Raw genomic sequence first — 16,266 nt, forward strand, 5'->3', positions numbered from 1 at the left:
ACGATATATGAACCAAGTGTATGGTGCCCCATGATCATACTAATGTACACACCTATGGTTTAATAAAAAAAAAATAATAAAAAAATAAATAAAAATTAAGAAAAGTAAGAATGGTTATGTTAGTCATTCTGGTAACTCCTTTTATATTTCAAACTCAGCCTTTCAGATCTATGAAAATTACTTTGCTTCTAAAATCTTACTCTGTGAAAGAGGAGGTATGTAGAACACTAGTGGGCTTTATTACAGAACATTGAAACAGATGTTAACTGCATCATTCTTGCAGCAAAATTATTTTTAAAACTACTTTAAGAGTGACAATTACTTACACAAAGAACGTGCTCCAATAGAAAGTGCACTAACTTCCAATAAAGATTCAGCAGATGTTTCTCCAAGAGTGGGAGAGGAATTCAACTATTCTAATGTAACTTAGATGCTGTTTTCTTAACCTAAAAAATCTGTATAGCCCACTGCTTAGAATGAAGATACTGCTAATTTTGGTTCTCCCTGAGTATAAACAAAAGGTAAAAAATTTAAATTGCTGTTCTAATAGGATTTATGCTGGACAGTGTAATAATTAACATCTAGACTTCAAAAAATGAACAGTGGGTCTAAAAGCTCAAGTTAGTTACAGATACGTTTTTTCTTCTTGTAGGAAGGCCAATTATTTCTATTAGAATAATTGCCCATGGAGGAGGTGTGTAAAAGGCAAGTTCTAATAGCCCAGTGCAGAAAAGAGAAAGGAATCTATGTTATTTGATGAAGTTAAGAAAATAGAGAAAGGAAGCAACAAACAAAACAAATATTATGCTAACCCACCCATTATTTTAACATGGGGGAAAATAGTTAACAAAGAAATATTAAAAACCACGCAATCAAAAAATCCAAAATGTGTACATGCATGATCCAATTTCAAAATAAGACTTAAAAGCTCTAAAATCTGATTTACATACACATAATGAAAATTAAAAGAATTAGTGTACAATTTTACTTCTAATGTCCAACAGAGGTACAGTAGTACAGTAAAAAACATCTGGGCACAAATGCTGATTACACTATTTACACAGACTAGCCATGTAGGCAAGTCTCATCTCTACTCTGAGCCCTAGATATACTACTTAAAATATAGTAAAATAGGGATTGTCCAGCAAATGTCATTAAATTCTAAGGAATACTTGTTAATTCATTGTTGCTGTGGTTTCTACCTATTACTGCTCTTCTGTGCCTTCATGCAAAAAGCCTCATTTGGCAAGTCATACTATCCAGCTTTTTAATCACCATCTGTAACTAAAATAGATGTTATTTTATTTATTTAATTATTTATTTATGTATTTTGATTCAGGATCTCACTCTATCACCTAGGCTAGAGTGCAGTAGAACCATGATAGATCACTGAGACCTCAAATTCCAGGGTGCTAGTGACCCACCCTCAGCCTCCCAAGCAGCTGGGACTATAAACAGACACCACCATACCCAGTTAATTTTTTTTTTTTTTTTAATTTTTGTAGAGACGAGTTCTTACTCTTTTGCTCAGGCGGGTCTCAAACTCTTGGCCTCCCAAAGTCCTAGGATTATATCCATGAACCACCATACCCAGCCAAAAAATGATGTTATCTTTGACTTCACAGCTAAACTGCCACTTTCACTGAAATTTGACATCTGGTCTCAAACCTACAAATTCTTCTGTACCCAAATTTCAAACCCAATATCTGTCATCATCCTGTAGATCTGAATGTCCAGGTAGATAACATCATAAATCCTACAGGTCTATGATGTCCCCATCCCATCGACCTTCATTGCCAGCCACAACCTGACCTTCGCAGTCACTCCGAATCACTGAATAGAGAGAGTGCCTACGCTCTGGACTCTGTCCTTCCACTTCTCTCCCCCTCTCATACTGTACATGATCTTTTAGACTTCATTATAAAGTAGGGGTGCTTTTTTCCTCCCATCTTCTTTAGCTTATTCCTCCCTAGTCTAATTTGAGTATCTACAGCCTAGACTATTATGTGAATTAATCACTCAATTTCTAGCCACTATATTGTCTCAAGAAATGAGAGAATTCTCTCCGTCACTCTTCACACCATAGCTGCCTTCTCCATTCTTGCACAGAGGCAGTTTAATATTGCTACAAACTGTAGGTGAATGCCATTGGAAGGATGAGTCTACCCAGGCTCTCAATGGAACCTGTCAACTCTTTCACATGCAGAGTAAGCCTCTGTACATGTGTTTCTGACTCACAGCTCCTGAGGCTAAACTAGTCCCTCACTGGTTGTCTCTTCTTTCTCCTTCCTCCTTAGCACCTCTCTTCCTTGGGCCCTCCCCTCAGTCATTAATCAGGCTCCAGTAACCACTCTGAATATGTCTCTTCCTCCTTTTTTCTTCTCTTAATAATTTTTTTTTATAAATCATAACTGTCCTTCAGTTTAACTATACCCATCTCTGAGGATAAATCCATGTCCCTCACTCTCCTCCCAACCTCTCCAGGCATTATACGCTGCATGTAAGCACTGCTGAACTCCTTGTACTTCCTAAACCCAGAACTGACCTATTGTTTGTAGCTTGAACTCTTCCATTGTTATCGCTAGCAATTAATCTTACTGACAATCATGGCAGGAGAAACTTCTCTGTCTTTTTGATGAGGGCACAGAGGAAATTTATCTCCAGTCATCTTTCAATGAGAACCCAAATTAAAAACTAAAAATCATCAATGCTTTTAAAGTTGCATAAAGGACAAATATATAATTTAAAAATGTAGGATGATGCATAAAAGAATATTACCTACTAAGTAAACATTTTTTTCATTTGCATCCACCGTGTAGGCTGCAATTTGCAAGTTTAATTACAATAAATGATATCAAGGCTCTGGTTTTTCTAATCCATTTTAATCATAGCCTAAATTTCAGATTCTTGATGGTCCCCTCGTAAAAGGGGTGGTAAAAATATACTTTTCTTGGAGAAAACATTTCCTTTAATAACTAACATTTATTGAGTATTAGACTAGTCTGACTCAAGCACTGCTCTCAACCCTTTACAGACACTAGCTCATTTAATCATTGCAGTAATCCTAGGAGGAAGGCTTTCTTATTAACATTTTACAGAAGAGATTGACGCACAGTGAAGACCTGTCCAGGTTCACAGAACTAATAAGAGATGTCACCAGGATAGGAACTAGGCTTCACAGCCTACACTTTTAACCAATATGTAAAGCAGCCTCACCAAGGAATTACCATTTACATTCTTAATAAGAGAAAAAAAAAAGATTCCTTTCCAAAATTCCCATATCACCTTACTTTATACTATCTTTACAAAACACGGAACTAAGGTGGTTAGTTGCCCGAAGAAATCTTTTATCAAACTAGCAAGATAACTCTAACAAAAAAGGATACTAATGCTGCCATAATAAATTTCAACTGATTACTAAAAATGTGTTTTAAACAAAACTGAAGACAATACAAAGAAATGTAACTATATAGTTCTTGACACTTTAAAATCAAAACAACATACACCCTGCAATCACAGTCCTGATAAATAAGAAAACCACCTCCTTCTGTTCTACTCTTCCTGCTTTTGAAACAAGGTGCATTTGCCTCCATCCTGGTTGATCATGTCAAATGACTGGTCTTTTCTCTCTAAGGGTAAAGCTGAAGGACAAAACTGAAGGAAATATTAAATACATCCTCAACTCAATTTTCCTTTGTAGGTGTCTAGAGTGTTTCCTTGGATAAACAAAGCACCACCTTTGTGTGCAATGTTAGCCACCTCTGTGTTTAGTATTAAGTTTGGAAATGGTGGAGAAAGAAGTGAGTGGAAATCGGAAAGGTTCTGCAGGTGGGTCAGAGGAATGGTTTCTGATGGATGAAAGGATTTCTAATCTTGATAGGAAATTTTGAAACAGTAAAAAAATGAAATGGGGTTTTAAATGCCAAAGTACGCATTATAGGCTTGGCACAGGACTCTTTCATCGAGGACTGGGACTAAAACTGGAAATGAAGATTCTGTATGGTGGAAAGAATGATTTTAGTCAGAATGTGTGGAATAGGGCACTCAAAAGCATGGTTGTTATGAATGGACAGGAGATGGAGAGGCTGAGGTTGCCTCATTATGGTGGATGATGAAGAGTAATGGGTCAAGTACAGTGCCTATGGATTTGAAAAAAGAATGCTTTGAAATTTATTTTTGCATTTAAAGTTCTCCTCAGTTATGAGGATAGAAGCAAGATGGTTACAAATATTTTCTGATAATTTAACTGAATTCCTAAACAGTATAAAGTATTTTACAACTTACTTCATTGTTGCCAAGGCCTCGTTTATCCTTCTCTTCCTCCACCACAAGGCTTCTGGTATGATGACCGCAGGCATAGTTTCAGTAAGACTATACTATCCACAATTCCTTTTATAGACATTTCTTACTTACTTCCTTTCCCCCCTTCATATTACATGACGAACCTGCCTAGATAATGAATTTTCACTCTTTCCCTTTCCTTGGGGTGCTACTGAAAATCCCTTACTTTACATTCCCTGGAGCTCTTAAAATTATTTCAGTCAAACTCTTAAATTAGCTGGGCTACCATGTGTTCTTTAACATGAAGAAGCACATGTACATTGGTAAAGAAATCTATAGTTTTCATGAGGCTTTTACTGTTAACACCTTCTTTTGTTATTAAATATTAGGGATTTATTATCAAATCTATTTTGCAGAAATAGAAATCTGAGTTACAGTAAAAATACTATGACTCACTAACTGCCAAGTATCAGGTATAAAGTAGGAGACTGACCATGATTATAACAAAGTCACAGTCGTTTCTTTTTCCCTGCTACTCCACCTACAATGAAATTTTTCATAAAGTATATCAATCATTGATTTTAATAGTAATAGTTAACACTAGGCATTTAATAAACCATAGTTTCTCATCTGTAAATGTAAGTACTGAAAACACTTAGTTCATATATTGAAAAGCAAGAATAACTGTGCATCAGTTTCAACCCAGATCTAGGAAGAGGGATAAAATAGCAATTACCTTACCCAGTCATAAAAATATTAAAGTTAATAAATATTTAGCACTTAGAACAATACCTCATATAGAAGAAACACTCAATAAATGTTAGCTGTTAAAAATAAAGAATAAAGGAAGGAAGAAGTGAAGGGAAGAAGAAAGGAGGTGAGGAGTATAACAAGGTAAAAAAGGAAGGGAGGATGAAATGAAGAAAGGAAGGAAAATTTGCTTATAATTAGGGCGTGTCCTTAAAGAGTAATGCTTCACGTTCTAATATGCTTCTACATTCTAACACCTGTTATGTCATATACCTTTATTTAATAATTATAAAATTTTTAGCAATCACGACATAATTGTCATATGGTCTTATCAAGATGGAATTCTAGACTTCTGGTATAAAGTAACCCATGTGATTCAAATGCCAAAGATAGTTCAAATCAAGTATAACATACTGGGTTGCCTGTCATATATTGTTTTAATTGATACAAGTAAAAGAATCAAAGAGGAAATGTTTTAATTTTTTTTAATGGAATGTAAATGTCTAAAAGACAATAATGGATACAAGGCTAACATTTTTACTTGAATGTTAAGTAATTTAAGATTGTTTTAAAAATTTAAATATGGAAAGTATCATACTGTGTTGAATACTTAACATGTCTTTGATGGCAACACAAGAGATATTGGTTGGGTTTAGCTTAAATGTAACATCAGTAATATGAAGTATTATTCCCACAAACTGCATGTTGCATCTCTCCCCCACAACTCATATGTTGAAACCCTAATCCAAAAGGATGGTACTTGGAGTGGGACTTCTGGCAGGTAACTGGGGTTGATGTAGGGCATGAGGTTGAAGCCCCTATGATTGGATCGATGCCTTTATAAAGAGAGGTGGAGAGACCAGCCTGAGCAAGAGTGAAACCACATCGCTAAAAATTAGCTGGGCATTGTGGTGGGCACCTGTTGTCCCAGCTACTTGGGAGGCTGAGACAAGAGAATCACTTGAGCCAAGATTTTGAGGTTGCTGTGAGCTCTGACGCCACAGCATTCTATAGTGGGCAAGAAGGTGAGATTCTGTCTTAAGCTTAAATCTTTTATCCATTGAGAATCAATTTTTGTTAATGGTGAAAGGTGGGGGTCCTGTTTCAGTCTTCCACAGGTCGCCAGCCAGTTCACCCAGCACCATTTGTTAAATAGGGAGTCTTTCCCCCGCTTTATGTTTTTGATAGGCTTAGCAAAGATCAAATGATAATAAGTGGTTCAGTTCATCTCTTGGTTCTCTATTCTGTTCCATAAATCTACCTCTCTGTTTTTGTGCCAGTGCCATGCTGCTTTGATCACTACAGATTTATAGTATAGAGTGAAGTCTGGTAATATGATACCTCCCAGTTTGTTTTTATTTATGAGCAATGTATTGGCTATTTGAGGTATTTTCTGATTCCATATAACACAAATCACTATTTTGTCAAGCTCTTGAAATTATGACAATGGTACTTTAATATGGATTGCATTAAATCTGTAGATTGCTTTGGGTAGTACAGACATTTTAACAATGTTGATTATTCCCAGCTGTGAGCATGGTATGTTTTTCCATTTGTTAACATCTTCATGTATTTATTTTCTGAGTTTCATAATACTTTTTATAAAGATATTTCATGTCGTTTGTTAGGTAAATTCCCAGCTATTTCATCTTTTTTGGGACTACTGTAAAAGGAATAGAGTTCTTGACTGTATGTTCTGCTTGACTATTGTTACTATATATAAAAGCTACTGATTTATAAAAACTGATTTTATAAATCAATTTTATCGTGAGACACTGCTGTATTCCTTGATCACTTCTAAGAATTTTGTAGTTGAGTCCCTGGGATTTTCCAGGTATAGGATCATATCATCTGTGAAGAGTGAGAGTTTGATCTCCTCTGACCCCATGTGAATATCCTTGATCACCTTCTCTTGCTTGATTGTGATGGCTAAGACTTCCATTACTAGGTTGAATAGCAGTGGAGACAGTGGGCATCCTTGCCTAGTTCCTGATCTGAGTGGAAATGTTTCAATTTTACTCCACTCAGTATTATATTGACCATGAAACTATAAAAATACTAGAAGAGAGTGCAGGAAAAATGTTGAAGAACTGGGAGAATATTTTATGAGGAGGACTCCCTGGGCAATTGAAGCAATACCAAAAATATATTACTGGGATCTGATAAAACTAATAAACTGCTACACAGCCAAAAGCATAGTAAGTAAAGCAAACCTTCAGAATGGGAGAAGATATTTGCAGGTTATGCTTCCAATGAAGGTCTAATAACTGGAATCCATAGAGCTCAAACTAATCAGTAAGAACAAATCACCCCATTTCTAAATGGGCAAGAGACTTGAACAGAAACTTCACTGAAGAAGACAAGTGCATGATCTACAAACACATAAAAAAAATGCTCATCATCCTTAATCATCAGAGAAAAGCAAATCAAAACCACTTTGAGATATCATCTAACTCCAATAAGATTAGCCCACATCACAAAATCCCAAAATCACAAATGTTGGTGTGGATGAGGACAGAAGGGAACATTTCTACACTGCTGGTGAGAATGCAAGCTAATACGGCCTTTTTGGAAAAAAGTTTGGAGAATACTCAAGGAACTAAAAGTAGACCTACCATTCAATCCTGCAATTCCTCCTCTACTAGGTATATATCCAGATGATCAAAAATCATTTTACAAGAAAGACATTTGTACCAAAATGTTCATTGCAGCCCAATTCATAATTGCCAAGACATGGAGACAGACCAAATGCCCATCGACACATGAATGGATTAACAAATTGTGGTATATGTACACCATGAAATACTATGCAGCCATAAAAAAAGATGGAGACTTCACATCTTTTATGTTTACCTGGGTGGAGCTGGAATATATTCTTTTTAGTAGAGTATCTCAAGAATGGAAAAGAAAGTATCCAATGTACTCAATACTACTATGAAATCAATATATAATCACCTACACATTCCTACAAATAGTAAAACATAACTATAGTCCAGAAAGTAGGAGAGAAGAAGAGGGAGAGGGCCGGAGAGGGGGGAGCTAAGCAGGAGAGTTTTTGGGGGGACTCATCTAATGTGCATAATGCAATGGTACATTTTAAAACTATTAAGAAAAGAGTATAATTGTCTTACCAAAACAAATAAGTAAGCAGGGTGATAGATGTGTTAATCAGTTCAATGAATGTATTTCACGTTGTATACCAAATCAGTACACTGTACCCCATAAATGCATCAATGTACACAGTTACAATTTAATAAATAAAAAATTAATTTGTTAAAAATGTAAAATAAATTTTAAAAAAGTGAGACTCTGTCTCAAAAAAAAAGAAAAAGGTGGAAATGGCAGATTTCTTTCTGTGTGTACAAACCAAGGAAGGAAAGATGACAAAATAACACAACCAAAAAGAGAGCCCTCACCAAGAACCTGACCATGCAGGCAGCCTGATCTCACACTTCCCGCCTTCAGAACCACGTAAAATAAATATTTGCTATTTAGGTGACCTAGTCAGTGGTAATTTGTTAGAACACTCCAAACTATGATAATTATTAACACTGCTTCAACAAAATAATCCTTATAATATATCCTAAAAATCACCTCTCATGAGTTTTAAGAAATACCCCTTTTTCTCTAGTGATCTAGGATTTCGTGGAAAAATTCAACATTTATCCTATCCATATCCTTTATGAAAAGACTCTTTAAACCCCTCATTAGTCCCACTTAGTCTTTTCTGATTGCAAGTTCTTTCATAAAATGAAGTATCTTTCACATATCACTAACTTTTTCAGTTTTATGTACAATATGCTAGAGATGAACGGACTTTAGTATGGTATTTCCAAGACCCATCCCAATAAGGAGAAGCCGTGTATTTAAAGAGCTCCCTGGGGTAAAGTCTTTAGAGCCACTGTGCTTCTGATCCTCAGCCATCTGCTGTCTACTCCCAGTGCCCTCTGTCAGTAATTCCTCCTCATGGCAAGTGAGCATCTATCTTCTAGCTGCTGTACCCTCATCTTCTCTACTTTGACTTCCCAGATATCTTACTTTGGCTGACTTCCTAGATGCCAAACCTCCTAACACATTTCTGATCACAGATTACTGCCCTGTGAACTGACCTCCAAGCCCACCCACTTTGACACACTTGAGGTCCTTACCCTATGGATCTGAGACCAGAACGGGTCTTGTACACTGCACTCTCCTCTGCCCAGTGGTCCAAGTTCTCCAAATTCTATCAGGTTAGGTACCACATCAGTAACTGACAGGAATCTTGGTAGAATAAAAACTGGTTTCCATTTTTTAAAATGTCTTACCTAATATATTTTTCATAAAGCCCATAGAATTTTAATCCAATGATATGAATAAAAATAGATCAAAGTCTATGTTAAAATGAAAGACAATAATGAAAAAACAGAGAGCCAGACAGGAATCAAGGGTCACAGCGATGGACAAAGGAGGAAATAAAAGAGAAAAAGAGACAACAAGGCAAGGAAAAGTGAAAAAAGAGAGAAGAAGAGAAAAACAGGCAACCAAAAATTAAATGCTGACAGAGGCAGAGAGGTAAAGAAATCAAGACACAAGCCAGAGGTGAGGAGAAAGAAAATCAGACAGAGGCAGAGAAATAAAGGAAAGGAGAGTCAGGTTCCTTGGTCAGAGAAGGGAAGGCAGAGGACTCCACCCACTCTCCCCTCTCTACCTTCCCACTCTCATTCATCTCTCCAGAGGAAAAGCAAATAAAACCAAAATCTTATCATCCAAACTCTAAATACAAATCATATCTACTCCACTGTAGTGGAAACAAGTGATGATTGGGGATTTCAATTTCAGTGAGTTCACAGAAAAAGGATGGAAGCTATTAGCACATGCACACAAAAAGGCTAGTGCCTCCCCAGCACCCCCTTGTCAGTTTTTACTTCCTCTCTCAAATTGATTTTAAGATTACCCAAGCTGAAATTGAACAGGAGCAAAAATTTGAACCTTGTAAGGTAAAGGCTTCTGAACCACAAGGAGGAGCCTGCCCAGCTCTATGCCAGCCTTCCCTTCCTTGAGCCTCAAAGGACATCCTCTGAGGACCATGCCAGCTCTTCCTCCTTGCCCTTGCTCAGAATACTCTTCACCCTCTCTGACAAAATGTCCCCATTCTTTCAAGTTCCAACCACAATTTTTTCAGGGACAGAGCTGGGTCTGGCTCTGTGCTTAGGGCATGCAGCATAGAGCTGGGTACACAAATGTCATCAATATTTAAGTGAATAAATGTCTGCTGGTTCCAGAAATATTTGTATACACACACACATATACGTATGACACATGTTTACTATTCATGCATATACAAACAAGTCCTCTCTAAATCTATTCTCCCTCCAGTGTTCTCAACCTCACTGGTGTTATCACCATCCAACTACTCACCCAGCTAAAAACTTTCTGTCAAGGCCTGTTGATCTTTGTCTTTTAAAAGTCTCCTACTTTATCTCCCATACTACCTGTTTGCATGCCAAAAGAAAAATGAAACAGTCCTCAGTGGGAATCCTCATACTTTTCTTTCACATTGTTGCCAATAAACTTTCCAATGAAGTCGAATTCTTCATGAGATGCTTTCAGTAGAAACCCATAAAATAAACAGCAAACTCCCTATTTGATTCTGATAATGTTCCCAACTACACCCCAGCCCACCTTCCCAAAATCATTTCTTACCCCCTCTCTCTCCATTTCCAGGCACATCAAATTTCTCATTATTCCCTAAACACTGCTTTTCACTTCCCTCAAGCAGCCTTTATCCAGGGAGATTCACATTTCCTTTCCCTAACCTTTCTCCACATCTAGATCTTTGAAAGTTCAGCTCAAATTGCATCTCATTCCATAATCTGATCATTGATCCTAGGGAGAGAGTTAGTTCCTTGCTCTGGACTTCCAATGCACTTGAAACATATACTTTTTTATTGCTCAAATCATACCGCGTGGTAATTAATTATCTTTCTTCTTTATTACACTGTGAGTTATACAAGTGTAGACATTCTCTTTGACTTTTTAATGTATCCCAGAACTTAGCACAGAACCTTGCATGTAATATGGGCCAAATAAATACAGGAAGAATAATCAAACATACCTTTCTGTGCTTTATAAGTCGTTTTCCAATTTCTAGTGTTACAAAGGCTGTCCCATTTAGAACTATGTCAGTAATGGTCTTCCAAGCATTAGGAGAGAGTCTTTCAGTGGGAGAAATAAAATTCCCTGCTGCATTGTTTATCACAATCTATTAAATGAATAAGACAAGATACAGAAGCTTTTAGATGAAGAAAAACATTTTTGTTTCCAGACATTTCATTTCAGAAATTTATTTGTCCAAATAACACAATAAAGCTGAGGCGCAGAGTCAGCTACAAAACAGTACCATGAAATTGGGTTTTTTGAGTCTGTGAACATCTTTGTTATTAAGCAATTTCAGAATCCTTACCCCTGTCTTTAAATTAGGATAGACTCCTATTATGAGGAAATTAATACAGTTCAGGCATAGTGGCTCACACCTGTAAATCCTAATACATTGGGAATAAGGTACAGGAGAATTCCTTGATGCCAGGAGTTCAAAAGCAAACTAGGCAATAGCAGACCCTCTACAAAAAAATGTTTAAAAAATAGCAGGCATGGTGGAATGCACCTGTAGTCCCAGCTACTAGGGAGGCTAAGACAGAAGACTCAGGGGTTGGGAGGTGCAGTGAGCTATGATGACATCACTACAGTCTCAGTGCAGAGCTTACCTCAAAAAAACAAAAACAAAAACAAAAATGAATACACATTAAGTTTATTTACCATGTGACTGTTTCAAGGAATCTCAAGAAAAGCCTTTTAAGTTCTGGTGTCATTTTTGTTTAATTTACCCAATGAAATTCTTGGCTGGTGACCTGTTCCTTTAATATCAATAAAGATTCTGCTTAGTTCTACAGCAGATTCAATGTTATTGGTGTGCCTGAAAATGGCTTTAACATAGAAAAATGCTCTCTTTCAGACTACTGGAAGAAATGGCTTCACTCTAACAAATGAACCAAACAACAATAAAATGCCTATACATATCTCAGGTCTTACACGGAGACATTTAGAATTGCTTGTAGTGTTTTCCTTATTTTATTCTTATTTATTTATTTATTTATTTATTTATTTTGAGCTGGAGTTTCACTCTGCCACCCTGGGTAGAGTGAGGTAGTATCATCATAGCTCACAGTAACCTCAAACTTGTGGACTCTGGAGATCCCTTTGCCTCAGCCTGCTGAATAGCTGGGACTACAGGTGCCCACCATGATGCCCAGCCAGTTTTTTCTATTTTTAGTATAGATGGAGTATAGATCTCATTCCTGCTCAAGCTGGTCTCAAACTCATGAGCTCGACCAATCTACCTGCTTCAGCCACCCAGAGTGCTAAGATTATAGGCATGAGCCACCGCTCCCAGCATGTAGGTTTTCTTATTTGTATTGTTCTTCTCCACTGAGAGATAGAATTAAAAATTATTATGAAAAACAAAGAACATGAATCATTTAAACTAGATACTGCACTCCTAGATGACGGCTCTTGTTATTTCAAAATCTTATTAAATAAACTAAAATCAAGTTTGCTCTAGCATCAATCATAAATGTACGTTTTAAGTATTCCTGAAAGGAGGCAGTGCAGCAGTCCTCTTAATCTGTTCCCTATTTTAAGCAGAGCTGGCATTTTTCGAGGCATGGAATAGGTGCTTCCCAACACACAGTGTGCTCACATAGGTATTTCTTTGTACATTTTGGTGGTTGTTATGGACAACAAATACCTCAGACTTTGGTATCATCACCAATTACACTTACATCAAGATGTCCTGTGATTTTTATCAGTTCTGACACAGTGTTTTTAACCATATCAGGATCCCTCACATCACACTGAATTGCATGAACCTACAAAAAAGAAAAAGAAAAAAGACTATGTTATAGATTATCCTAAACCAAAAGAAGAATAAATTATTAATATTTTAAAACATTGTAATTCCCGAATCTAAATTAAATGACTGCTTTTTTTTTAGGCAGAGTCTCACTATGTCACCCTGGGTAGAGTACTTTGGGGTCACAGCCCACAGCAACCTCAAACTCTTGACTCTTGAGCTTAAGCTATTCTCTTGTCTCAGCCTCCCAAGTAGCTGGGACTATAGGCACCCACCACAACGCCCAGCTATTTTTTGGTTGTAGTTGCCGTTGATGTTCGGCAGGACCAGGCTGGGTTCAAACCCACCAGCTCTGGTATGCATGGCTGGTGTCCTAGTCACTGAGCTACAGGTGCCGAGCCATGACTGCTTTTTAATATACCTTGTTTCCAGTTTGAGAAGAAATTTGTTCTGCAGTAGCTTTCAAAACATCCATCTTCCTAGATATAAACACGTGGTATTTTGCATGAGTTCTGAAATAACTTCATATTTTTCTTTTTAATTCTGTAAGAATATAGAAAATCTACAGCTTAAAAAAAAGCATTCCTGAGAATGTATAAAATATATCTAAATAGAAATCAATTCGAATGAATTATTTTTCTAAAAGTCAAATTTAAATAATTTTTACATATCTGATACTAATTTATTGAATTAGTTACTTTTAAACCAGTTACTGCAGCATTATCTACTAATATATGTAAATTATTTCCTTAATTACAATCACTGTTTTTTTCCTCAAGCCAGCTTTACAAAGAAAATACATGTATGGTATAATGTTAGTAGGTTTTAGGCAAAATTTATGTGTTTGGATACATCCATTCAGAGATTCACACCATTGAAGAAACACAAAATATAAACCATGAATATAAAATTATATAATATTAAAATAAGATTTTAAAATTCTTAACAACAGCACTACATAAAAAAATATTCTGGCTAATTTGCAGCTATGAATGACATAAGAACTGTCATTCAGATGACTACTTGATGTACCTAAAATTTTATACCATTCAAATTGCAGGAAAGGATGGATTTTCTGACTGGTCCCTAAACTCTCAGACTCACATAGTTATACGGTACCAGGGTATTACTATATAAAAAGAAATTCCTTCCACATGCTCTTACCATTCATGTATTTATCACAATAGATAATTGTGAAATAGCCATCCACCTTCTAGAAAATGGAAGGATTATATCCATTTTTCTAGTATAAGGTTAATCATCAATTAAAGCAATTAAATCATCAATTATGTTTAAAGTGATTAAACGTGACCACTTCTACTGAAAACAAAGCACCTTTCATGTAGGTAGTACTACTTTCAAAACATATATACACTCATTTTTTGAGATGGGTCTCATTACAGACTGGTGTCAAACTCCTAGACTCAAGCTATCCTCTTGCCTAAACCTCCCAAGTAGCTGACTACAGGCTGAGCCCCCAAGCTTTTTAATTTTAACAAAACAAAACAAGACTTATCACTGAACTTGGGACACATAAACATTATCAGTTCCATAACTGTCACTATTTCTAACATCTCAAATTATAACCATCTTTTTCCAAGGAGATTTATTTAAATAACCTAACAAATATTTCATTTAAGATTACACTACAAATCAAACAACCGGCAAATGGTGTTTTCAAAACTAGAACACAGAACAGCTTCTTTAATACATTCTCACCAAGCAACGTGCTGAGACAGACTTCCCAACTAGCTATCACGCACTGAGCACCTAAACTGACAGAAGAGTTGTCATTCCTTTACCGAGGCCAGTACCTCCCCTGTAACGAACACCACCTTTCCTTGAAAACTATTAGCTACCAAAATCGCTTTTTGAAGGGGTGGAAAGAATTTAGACTACAAAGCTTCAGTGTTTTCATACGATGTTTTCGTCCCATAACTGAAAAACTAAAACGGACAAAAATAAATTAACACTTCCATACATGGATTTCCAAGAAAGAGATGAATTTTTAAAAACTTAATCTGAAATTTAATATTAATCCAATTCTTAGACTAAAATAAACTCACTGGAAACATATAATAATACTTAATTATTATTCTATTGCTTTCTGAATGTTAAGTAACATTATGGAATGGTTTAAAAAGCATGGGTTCTGGAGCTAGACTGCATAGGACAGAATACCCTCCCATATGAACTTCAGGTAGTTATTTTAACCTCTCTGTTCCTCACTTCCTTCATCTATAAAGTGAGGATTATAAAAGAACCTTCTTCACTGGACATATGTGGATTATATGCGTTAATTATATGTGGTAAGTAAAACATCTAGAGCAGTACGTACTGCATGCTATAAAGGCTAGAAGGTGTTTGTTCAAATTTAACTTTTAAAAAACTAATGTGAAGCATTTGTGTCTTTTAACAAGAATAATTTGGATAAAAATCTCATTCCATCTTTGAATCGCTGAAGAAAATTATAAAAAAAAAAAATTATTAAATCAATTGCCTTTACCCATGCTGTCTTCTACTCCTAAAATTTAGAAGTTATAAAATCTGTTATTTTTTTAATGGGGAGAACATCAATGCATTTTGAACTAAATATACTTTTATTGCTGTACTTTACATTTTATAGCTTATATTCACAGTACTTATAAACAAAATCACTGCCATTATCTCATATTTAATTATATAAACAAACTTGAGGTTTGAACATAGTAACAAACAATATGAACTAGCAAGCACTCATTAAATAGTTACTATGTGCCAGGATGAGATAGTAAATTACCAATCTTCAAAACAACCACATGAAATAGGCATTATTTTTGTTCCACGGAAGAGGAAGGACTCGGAAAGATCAAACATATTTTCAAGGTTACAGAACCAAGTTTTAAACTCTTTCTCTAAAGCCTCCTCTCACAACCATCTTGCATGTTGCTTCTGTCTGTTCTCTGATATTTTGCTGGGCTTAATGATCACACTAGCGAGGTATATGATATTCTACTAGGTCACAGTTGCAGGATTAAAATTCTTTCATTTCCTGGTAGGGTGTTCCTGTAAGCTAGATAAGCTGCCATTAGTTGATCTAGAGTATCTAGAAATTTTTAGATACTCTATTTTCCTTATTTCCTAAGGAAATAATTAGAAATGTCAATGGTTTAATTACACAAGAAAATGTTTATGATGTAATGTTAAATTTTGCAAAAAGAAATAAACATACAGTATGTCCATAACTATAAAAATACATGCTTAGAAAAAAAAGCCTACAAGGAAGTAACAGTAGTAAATAGTAGATTCAATATTTGCTATATGCCAACGTCTCCTAAAGACTTCCCTCATAATTGCCCTAATCTGTG

The 16,266-nt window shown here is 35.9% G+C and overlaps 1 long non-coding RNA gene across 1 annotated transcript; it reads right to left on the minus strand.

The window, feature by feature from the left end:
* Window positions 1–11,121: 11,121 nt before the first annotated feature.
* LOC128563140 (uncharacterized) lies at window positions 11,122–13,399 on the minus strand. The gene is made up of 3 exons (XR_008373748.1): window positions 13,341–13,399; window positions 12,849–12,935; window positions 11,122–11,272 (listed from the first exon to the last, which is right to left on the minus strand). It is a non-coding gene; the product is annotated as an uncharacterized LOC128563140 (long non-coding RNA).
* Window positions 13,400–16,266: the final 2,867 nt, after the last annotated feature.

This window comes from Nycticebus coucang, chromosome 13, assembly GCF_027406575.1.
Source record: "Nycticebus coucang isolate mNycCou1 chromosome 13, mNycCou1.pri, whole genome shotgun sequence".
Taxonomy (NCBI): domain Eukaryota; kingdom Metazoa; phylum Chordata; class Mammalia; order Primates; family Lorisidae; genus Nycticebus; species Nycticebus coucang.